This window comes from Rhipicephalus sanguineus, chromosome 2, assembly GCF_013339695.2.
Source record: "Rhipicephalus sanguineus isolate Rsan-2018 chromosome 2, BIME_Rsan_1.4, whole genome shotgun sequence".
NCBI lineage: Eukaryota > Metazoa > Arthropoda > Arachnida > Ixodida > Ixodidae > Rhipicephalus > Rhipicephalus sanguineus.
In genome coordinates, this window is record NC_051177.1 from 104805205 (window position 1) to 104816106 (window position 10902).

The 10902-nt window shown below is 42.3% G+C and overlaps 5 non-coding genes across 5 annotated transcripts; 4 read left to right on the forward strand and 1 right to left on the reverse strand.

The window, feature by feature from the left end:
- The first annotated feature begins 4767 nt into the window (after positions 1-4767).
- Positions 4768-4840, forward strand: Trnar-ucu (transfer RNA arginine (anticodon UCU)). Its single transcript has one exon. It is a non-coding gene; the product is annotated as a tRNA-Arg (tRNA).
- Positions 4841-7702: 2862 nt separating this feature from the next.
- Positions 7703-7776, reverse strand: Trnar-ucu (transfer RNA arginine (anticodon UCU)). Its single transcript has one exon. It is a non-coding gene; the product is annotated as a tRNA-Arg (tRNA).
- Positions 7777-8122: 346 nt separating this feature from the next.
- Trnar-ucu (transfer RNA arginine (anticodon UCU)) lies at positions 8123-8195 on the forward strand. The gene has a single exon. It is a non-coding gene; the product is annotated as a tRNA-Arg (tRNA).
- A 996-nt stretch (positions 8196-9191) lies between these two features.
- Positions 9192-9264, forward strand: Trnar-ucu (transfer RNA arginine (anticodon UCU)). The gene has a single exon. It is a non-coding gene; the product is annotated as a tRNA-Arg (tRNA).
- Positions 9265-10263: 999 nt separating this feature from the next.
- On the forward strand, positions 10264-10336 carry Trnar-ucu (transfer RNA arginine (anticodon UCU)). Its single transcript has one exon. It is a non-coding gene; the product is annotated as a tRNA-Arg (tRNA).
- The last annotated feature ends 566 nt before the right edge of the window (positions 10337-10902 follow it).

The window sequence follows — 10902 nt, forward strand, 5'->3', positions numbered from 1 at the left end:
CGCTGGAAAACAATTTCCAAATCTGATAGCTCTACGGAGGTACTGAAGCGCACGTGGCTCGTTTCCATTTGCCGCACGGCCGCTTTGCATCGGCGGCGCTGCATACACAAGCGATGTTGCACCGCCGCCGTGGATGAGCGATTTGGGGGCGGCTCGCAGAGATACGCCAGTGATGCAGAGCGCAGAACTTCATTCAATTGATCCCTCAAAAATGAACCCGAGTCCGCAGATAAAGTTCGTTCAACATAAATATTTACTATTCAGAAATTCATTTAACTGAAATATTCTTGCAGTTAATGCATAGGAAAACCGCTGGGGATTTTCTAAAAGTTACTTATGCTGAAATATTCGTTAAACCGACGTTCGTACAAGTGAGACATCACTGTAATAACAGCTCGCATCGATAATTCAAACCTTGCTTCCTGGAAAGATGACAATACACAGTAGTGATCTAAAGAAACGCAGGAAACCTGCGTTTACTTGGCATATAATGTCGTTCTCGTCTGTTCTTGCTTATACCACGCATTATTCTATGGAGCGAACTAAGGAGATTATTCTTAGCAGCTACTCAATTTCTTTTCATGAGATATTAGCGTCCAGCTAACAATATTTACTCATCTTGAACTTGCAAGAACCTGTTGAGACGCTAAAGCATTACTATTCGGTTTTAGCTAGAGTATCTTCCTTTATTTAGCCATGTAACTACTCCTGACACACACACACACACACACACACACACACACACACACACACACACACACACACACACACACACACACAAAAGCGCGTATATTTAATTAACGTATAACGCTGACTAGCAGTATGCATGCTTTACGAAACTGCACCGCTGTCCTCGGCGTCTATCCATTCTATACTGGATGGGAAGCACTGGCGCAGCTGGCATCAGCATGTCGGCACACGTTGCACTGAACGAGTTGTTCTCTTCAACCACGCCTGCTCAGATTGGGAGGTTAAGCATTTCTCTTGTATGCATGACGGAAGTTGTTGCACGCACAAAACAATGTGCAATAGCCCATGTTGGTTCAACAATTTTGTGCATTAAATTTCGCCAAAATTAACTTGCTTTCGATTGTCACGACGGACGTTTGACTACTGCTATGTTTATTTTGTCATTTAACTTGTTCCTGTATATTAGAAGGTTGATTAGCCTGTAGCATTATATAACTGTGCCTTCCTATTTAAATACCCTGCATAACCGGCCCCACGTGCATTAGAGTTGCCACAACTGCAGTTTTTCGTGCTTTTTAACTGAGCATCCTATCTCGAGCAGCTATTAGACATAACATTTGCGCAGTAGTAGAAACGTATTATGAAATCATAAGAAGCAATGTATGATGTTTGCCACGCCAAAAAAGCGTTACTTCCTTCGTATTCTTGCTCATTTATAAGATAGACTTCTTGCTTGCGCTTTTCATAGTAAGTGTGTTGAATTTTTCACTTTGAAGCTAGCAAATGAATCCAATAGACAATTTTTCGTCCGCTTTCAGTCATTTCAATTTAATTTCATAATTACCACACTTGGACTGATTGGCATTGTCCTAATTGTACGTTGCGTTCATTTTCTTGCGTATAACAGAGAAACTAGCCTCCAAAAAAAGTCCCCCTTCTTTCGTTCGTTTATAAGCTAGGTATTTCAAGTTACGCAGCGGAAAGGAACGTGTTAGCTGTATAATGAAACATTTTATAAACGAATAACATACGAACATAAATCCCTGTCTAACACTCGCCAACATTTCGTTCGGTTTCTTGGATTCTCAAAATTACACCATCGCATTGTGTGTTCACCCTGGGCTGGTTAACACGTGATGACAGACCTCAGAATTCATGAGGTGCTCAGCGGAACAATTACCGGCTATGCAGGCCGCTAACCCTGCCTGGTTCAACATTACAACCACCACCAACATCATATATTTACTCTCTTGCTAAAGAGATGGTAAAAAAGTAAATTAAAGCGTGATAAAGTGAAGCAAAACGGCAAACATTTGTTAATTGGCATGTTTCGAATTACACGCGAGTTCATACGGTACGTCACACAGGTAGCTTGCATTGCCGACGGCACGTTGCTTGCTTCGCGTGTCGCTTTGCGAGACAAATGTGGCTCTGCCGAAAGGTCAGCTGTCCAGGGATTTGCGCCAGTCTCCGGTCTGTGTGGGCTCGCATCCCTGGCGGGGTCATTTACAACTGGGTTTACTACTGATCACGACATCCGCTGCCAGACTCCTCCCCCCCCCCCCCCCGCTCCGAGCGCGTCAGCGGTAGATGATGCTGAGGCTCTACCGGCTTTACGATACGAAAGTCATGTTTCACTCGGCGCCCATTTGTAGAGTAGGCTGGACGTGAAGCAGCAACATTTTTGTTTTGTAAGAGAACGCAACTTGCATGGCTCCACAATTAAAGTACGCAATAAACGAAGCCATGCGAATTCACGCACGTGCGATCAATCCACGACTGCTGGAAAAATGTCGTGCTCTCCGTATGTGACAAGCTATAATATGTATACGTAACTCGGATAGAAAGCAACACTGTATCAAAGATAAAGCGTGGAAGTGACGCGGGCCGGACGTGATGCATGAAATTAAATGCGCGCTTTCTCAGTCTGTGCATCACTTCGGAGTCTATGTAGTTCCTGGCGTGCCTCGTCTCGGTACATATGTACTTTAGAACGCTGCTTGCTCGAGTGCTCACTTTACTACGCCTCCGCAGTATATGCGTGGGCAAACCGCGTACTTTTGAAGGAAGTAAGCGCAAGATCTACTACGGGGCCATTATCATTTGCCTGAATAATCCGAGTTTCCAAGTATATCTGTTTTATGGAGTGCGTCAGAAACGACGCAGTTCTTATAGCCTTACTCCGACAAAAAAACAAAAAAAAACAAGAAAGATTGTACGAGGCTATTACTGCGGCGCCCATACGCATAATGGTTCAATTAAACTTTCCAATTTAGCCGCACAGACTGTGTAGGTTGTTGGTATGCTTCGGCATTTTACCGCGCACTTTGCGCACCGTTCCCAATGAGCCCGCATAACTATGGTCCCTAACTACTCTGCACACGTAGCAAGTAAACGCACACTTCGCTTCCCAGCCTTCAACTATTACTGCGAGCTTCTAGCAAACATTACTTTAATGTCTGCCGTGTTGTTCTTTAAATGCCAGACATGCTTTTAAAGCGTCTGAGTACTCTCGCTTCGTGCATTCTTTTTGGTCTTCCCGGAGTAATATAATCAACGTACGTGAGTTTCCTTTATAATGTCTACATTAACAGAGTGCAATTCGCAGCAACCTTTCATGTCATTACAATAAAAATCTAAAAAGCAATCGATGCCATTTTAACTACGGTGCACTGTGTGCTTGATTTAGTCACATTTATTGTGACGTCTAGTGAACTACGTTAATAATGTAACTGTTTGCTTGTGTGCAAACATTGCTGACATCGTGAGCGGCGCACAAAAAAAGTTGTGGCACTTAAAAATAAGATGTAAACTTGGCCAACGTCAGTGGGCGAGAACTAACATATTCTAAAATTAGAAGTTACGCCGTATTATATACGAGACAGCATGCAGTGACCCTATAGTCACCGCATGCCTACAATCACTGTATGCAAACAAAGCATTGTGATCACAGAGAAGGGTTATATATAAAAGAAATAAACTTTTATTGAAATCAGCAATTTGGTTGGCTGGGCCTAGGCCTCCCACGTGGGGACGTCGAGGTCTTGCCTCTCCGTCGTCTCGCGAGCCTGCTGGGTCGCCCAAAGCTGCTCGTCGATGTGGGAGCTGCGCAGGGCAGCGTGCCATCTCGACGAGAGGGTCTCCGTGTTAATGGAAGGGTCTTGATGTTTACATTCCCACAGCATATGCAAGAGTGAGGCGACCTGGGTCTTGCAGATCTTACACGTGTGGCTAATAAAAATGTCTGGGTTTATCTTGTGGTAACGATGCAGTGACGGGTACATGTTTGTCTGTAACAGGCGGAGGGTGGTTGCCTGAGCTCTGTTTAGCTTGTGGTGAGTGGTGGGTTATATAAATAAAAAAAAAGATTAAAAAAGATACATCGGCTACTCGAAAGAACATTAACATTTTCGCTGAGAATGAACCGGTAGTTCTCGCAGTTCTGTCTAGCGCAAGTTTCTCTAAAAGTCGATGACGTCTTATTCGATCTACAAATGCATTCCCTTGATAGTGCGGCTCGAATCGTTACATCGCTTTCGTGTACATACATTCTAGCTTTGCGAAGTGTTTAGAAAACTGACGTCCAGCAATAAAATGCCCTCCTTCCTCCTGAGAAACTACCGATTTTGTTCATCATTATCCTGCTAGAGTTCTCATCTCCTGGCACATTCTTGAAAGTGATTGTGCTAAAACTAGTATGAATTCGAACGCATGCATCGCTGCCGGGATTCGAACCGGGACATTTACATTAAACGTTTAACGCGCTATCCTCACCAAAAATGCGACAGATTTGAGTTGCAACTCTATGACTGCCGCATAAAATCATTGAAGTGACAAATGGAATGCATTCTACTAGATGATTCGTAGTAACGTAATGTCATTGTTCTATGCGCCCTCACAACGGACAGAAAATAAACGATATAATTTTTACACAGCCGCTTACACCTTCGTCACATTTGGAATGTACTGCTAGTGAATCATTCAAGTTTTGTAGCTTAACCGAGAAGATGCCGTAGTAGCGTGTCCGCAAATACTTTCCACCGCATTTTTGCCCGCGAAGTCGTTGGGGGTCGGCGTGTCCCTGTGGCGCAGTGGATAGCGCGTTGGACTTCTAATCCAAAGGTCCCGGGTTCGAACCCCGGCAGGGATGCTTGCGTTCGTGGACGTAAGTTTTCACGACAACAATTTTTTATGAATGCTTAAAGCGGCATATTGCAGCTTAGTTGCGTCAGGGATATATATAAACGGAATTGTAAATATTTATGAAATTCTAAACCCACCTCATCCGCGAAATGTGCAACTGCTCTCTTTTTGAAAATAATTTTAGTTATTGATTTCATGATAAACTGTAATGGTTGATTAGAATTTGTAATTATTGTTTACTTTGAGAATTATTACGATCGAAAACGGCCTACACAAACTACCAGTGTGTTTCTCAGCATAATGTGTAAATGTTCGTGAAATATATGCGGGAGTTCTTATCAATTTTGAAGGAGGTATTAAAATTACGCGTAACGTAGCACGCAGTTATGGGTTCTGTCATGGCTGGTTTTATGAAACCGTTACTTAAAGTTGTAAGTCGTACATTTCATTCCTGGTGTATGCGCACTAGCAAGTGTAACATGCATATCAGCTTTTTTTTTTTTTATGGGGGGGGGGGGGGGGGTGACGCAGGCGCCGATATATCGAAGACAAAGCAAAAATCCGAAAAACAAAATAACGCACTCCTGAGCCCGTTCTCTGATAATAGGAGGTAACCAATCGCAAATTAATTACGTCGCAATGTTGAACAGGATCCAGAACAGGATCCGCGTTGGACTTCTAATCCAAAGGTCCCGGGCTCGAACCCCGGTAGGGATGCTGCGCACTTATTTTCTTATAAGTAGTGCATGCGATCAAATACAGCAGTAGCAATGCGCCAATGAACTTTCCTACGAATTTGAACCACTGGAGGCGAAGGACATCAGGTGTTTTATTTATGCCCCCATCAAGGGAACGTGTAAAGCTTCAGCACATCTAAAGTCAGAGTTATAAGAAACCTACCTGAATTCAAACTAGCTTGGATGATCATCAAATGAATTCATACCACCTACCGGATACAGATTTTTTGTAATATATGTAGCAACACGCCGCATTTTATTTTGTTAGAACAATTTCAGTAAACAATTGAACCCTCTAATTAGGAACTAATTATAGGCTGTGTCTATACGGTACTTGCAGTGTTCTTTTGTTATATGCAGTCTAAGCTATTCGAGTATCACTCAGCGCACTGCACATACATTGTTTGTGGCCACGTTGCACATCGCGCTGTGCTGCGTTACAATTGTTGACCACATTTTACCCAATTTATTTCACTACGCCATGAAACACAAACGCAATGTATTACCGAACCCCATACAGAGGAATACCTATCACAAATGTATAGATCACAAATGTATTCATTATTGGGAATGTTGGCATCTAAGCCAATGGTATTGTTATATTTTTACCTCTGTTTATTATGTCCTTGATATGTAATATACATTATAAAGTACTAAAAATAGGAACTGAAAACCATGTGCTACGAATACACTACCTCCTTTTTATGCAGTAAGTTCAGTCGGTTTGTATTGCCACCATAGCAAACTAATGCAATGGTGGGACTAAACTTCAAAAAATTTTTCTTGACTAAAAAAAAAACTACTTCGATCAAACTTTCTGTGGACAAAGTCGTTATGACGCTCAATCGTATGCATTTTTCTGCTTATTTTTTCTTGGACCACCTTAGGGTGCTACAGACGTCTGAACATAGGCCAATGTAGCGTTTTTTCCAAGTTCAGGATTTTATTTTAGGGCCTGTGCGCCGAGCAGAGGCAAAACAAAAACTTTAGGAGATAGTACGTTTTATGGAGAGTTCTATAAAAATTCTATAAAAGTTCTATAGTTGGAACACCATAACGTTGCTGGTGTTTCTGAGGCAATGTAAGTGACATTGCAGCTACCGAAAACCTGCAAGACATCTAAGCCACTGAACGGGACCCGCATTGGTTATACGTATTAGGCGTGTTTCCGATGGCTTCCGATGCCCTTACTAATACCAATACCTGTAAAATTTTATTACCTCACTCGTTATTGATGACTTTTTGGCCTCACTATGTATGATATAATCTCCAGAGTACTTCCTTTCATGAGATGTTCTGCGTTTCGCTATAGCCTTTAGGAAACTGACGCAAGCCAATATCCTGCATTATTCGCTTTTCTTCTGAATACTTATCGCTACTGCAACTCTTGTAAGCTTGCTAACGTGTTCATTTTCTGATGCATTCACAAAAATAATGGCGGCATTAAGAACTACAACCTGTAAAATACGACAGTTTTGGACTAGATTCGGCTGATAAACGGCAAGCGCACTGATATTCGAGTACACCGATTTCAAGTGCTGGAATTGTCAAAATTACTGATTTATTTGCGAACTTTTAACGTTGTACTCGGCTATATACAACCACACGCGTGAAATAATTTTAACGTATTTCCTGTGTTTCGGTGGCAGTGCATTTCATTACTCTACATGACCCTCTACATTATTCTACATGGATGCTATGTGTACATAAAAATAGAATTGGGAGGCAATAGATTAACTAACAGTCTAAGAAAAGTACATAACTGAATGGTCCTATATTATATCGTCAAAGAATCTGGGTATGCAGATTCTTTCACGATATAGTAACAGTGATTTAATTATAGAGGGGATAAATTCGAAAACGTATCCTACGAACTGAGTGCGGCCCTCGATTTAAATAGTTGACCGAGATAAGACACCCCTTGTCATTCCCTGCGTATCACAAGATGCCTTGACATAGGTTGCAGTGTAGGCACGTTCATTTCATTTATTGCACCGAAAGAGCACCGAAAGTAGAATGCACACATCTAACAAAGACGCATGGGAAGAAGGCAAACAAGTGCCGACTCGCAACTCAAATCACTACCAACTCCCCCAGTTTCCTGTACTTAAAAAAAGTGTGTTTAGCACGAGATTTCCTGCCGGTATTCAAACCCGGGACCTTTGAATTAGAAGTCCAACGCGCTATCCACTGCGCCACAGGGAGACGCTAACGCACCAATGCTTCCCAGGGAAAAATGCGACGGAAAGTAATTGCGGAGACGGGACCACGAGTTCTCGGTTACGCGACAAGAGCTGAATAATTCAGCAGTAGTACATCCAGCAGTGGTATAGCAGTAGTACATTCGAAACGTGACGAAGGTGTAGCAGTAAGCATACAATGTATGCCATCAAATTTTCTGTCGTTTGTGAGAGCGCTGACAACAATAACATTGCTACTACGAAGCATCCTGTAAAACAGATTCATCTGTGACCAATTATTTCCGGCGGCCGTCACGGAGTTACAACTTGAATGTGTCTCATATTTGGTGAGGATTCTCGCTGCGCCAGCGTATTCCTGTGGCGCAGTGGATAGCGCGTTGGACTTCTAATCCAAAGGTCCCGGGTTCGAACCCCGACGGGGATGTTTTTGTTTCATGCTATTCCTTTTTTAATATGCACAACCATTTAAATACACAAAAAGCGCAGTATGCAATTGCTCTAAAATATTGCTTGACTTTTTCACCGGAAGCACTGACTGACGCTAGGTATTTTCCTCATGTGTCCGGCAAAGCACCAGTAAATCAAGCAAGTGAGCAAGGGAACGCTAACCGAAACTGCGTGCTGTAAAGATTCATTATAACCAATGCTTGCCCGACACTTGCAAAATCCGAGATTAATCGTTTCTATAGAAAACACTTATAACATTTAGTTCTCCATCATATACGAAAACATAACCATTTACCTATTTCGGTTATAACGTAAATGTATAGGCAGTCGCACAAACAAGAGAAATGTTCAACAAAAAATAGAGATATCGATATAATCAGCCATCTTCAAACCATGCAGTTCCCTGAGCTAAAGAAGCATTTGTTCGACGGAGTTTACCGCTGCTTGCAGCCCTGTCACGGAGTGCCTCTGCAGCCTAGTTCTTGCTCTGCCTTTCGTTCAACTGCAGATGGCCACGCTGGGTTAGTGGCTAAGGCATATCGCTAATAAACACTAGGTCATGTACTGTCTCTGCGGTTGCCACGTTTTGATGGGGGCTAAATGCAATAACATTAGTGTAATTACGTTAAGGTGCAAGTTAATGAAATCGATGTGGTGGAAGTTAACCCGAACGCTACCAGTGCCATTTTCTGTGCGTTGCTTTGCGACGGTAAATCCTGAATATGACACCACTTTTATTTACCCCACATCTGCAAAACGGTCTACGCTACTCTTATTGTAACTGCGTAAAAAACACATAATTTGAACATCGGTACGCTGTACAATGTTGTTACTGTGTGTTATTAAGAAAAAATATTGAAGGTAAAATTGACGAGAAAATGTAAGGCTTTTCTGGCAGTTTTCCTTATTTGTGAAGTGCTGGTCCGACTACTTTTCGTTGCACTTTAGACAGGCAGTGCCGAGGCGTGAGCGTGTCCCTGTGGCGCAGTGGAAAGCGCGTTGGACTTCTAATCCAAAGGTCCCGGGTTCGAATCCCGGCAGGGATGGTTTTGTTTCATGCTATTCCTTTTTTTAATATGCACAACCATTTAAATACACAAAAAGCGCAGTATGCAATTACTCTAAAATATTTGCTTGACTTTTTCACCGGAAGCACTGACAAACGCTAGTTATTTTCCTCATGTGTCCGGCAAAGCACCAGTCAATCAAGCAAGTGAGCAAGGGAACGCTAACCGAAACTACGTGCTGTAAAGATTCACTATAACCAATGCTTTCCCGACACTTGCAAAATCCGAGATTAATCGTTTCTATAGAAAACACTTATAACATTTAGTTCTCCATCATATACGAAAACATAACCATTTACCTATTTCGGTTATAAGGTAAATGTATAGGCAGTCGCACAAACAAGAGAAATATTCAACAAAAAATAGAGATATTGCGATAATCAGCCATCTTCAAACCATGCAGTTCCCTGAGCTAAAGAAGCCTTTGTTCGACGGAGTTTACCGCTGCTTGCAGCCCTGTCACGGGGGTGCCTCTGCAGCCTAGTTCTTGCTCTGCCTTTCGTTCAACTGCAGGTGGCCACGCTGGGTTAGTGGCTAAGGCATCCCGCTAATAAACACTAGGTCATGTATTGTCTCTGCGGTTGCCACGTTTCGATGGGGGCTAAATGCAATAACATTAGTGTAATAACGTTAAGGTTCAAGTTAATGAAATCGAAGTGGTGGAAGTTAACCCCAACGCTACCAGTGCCATTTTCTGTGCGTTGGTATGCGACGTTAAATCCTGAATATGACACCACTTTTATTTACCCCACATCTGCGAAACGGTCTACGTTACTCTTATTGCAACAGCGTAAAAAACACATAATTTGAACATCAGTACGCTGTACAATGTTGTTACTGTGTGTTTTTAAGAAAAAATATTGAAGGTAAAATTGACGAGAATATGTAAGGCTTTTCTGGCAGTTCTCCTTATTTGTAAAGTGCTGGTCCGACTACTTTTCGTTGCACTTTGGACAGGCAGTGCCGAGGCGTGAGCGTGTCCCTGTGGCGCAGTGGAAAGCGCGTTGGACTTCTAATCCAAAGGTCCCGGGTTCGAATCCCGGCAGGGATGCTAGGCAGCTTTTTTTGTAAACTGCTCGCGCACAGTACAGTAGAAGTGCGCATGCGCTCGTACTCTCTCTCTGATATAATGGAAACACGAGGAATGAGCAAGAGCAGATATGTTTTGTTCGTGCCCACCATGTGGCATTTTTCGAGCTACAGGCCTACCAAAGCAAAAATTACCACATAGCCTAACTGAATACGAGAGGAAGGTAGCATACAAGCTCTGAATTCAATGATGCTCTAATTTATCGATAATAGTTGATGAACATTATAGATATGCGACTTAAACTTGTATAGCGAAGCGCAGACATCATTTTTTAATGAAACCGAACACATTGGCATTCAATTCAGCGGCTGATATTCCATAGTGCGTTTGTGGTAATTGATCTCTCTACGTGTTATATGCGCAATCCAAGAGCGATAAGACAAAACCAGAAAACCCTTCCTCTGATTTTCTGTAGCTCCATAATGGATCTTTTTTTATGCTAGAAGAATGAATAAAATGTTTGAAAACATCCATCTAACAATGTACCCCAATTAGTGTACATGTAGTGTTATTTCAACGAAGTTTAA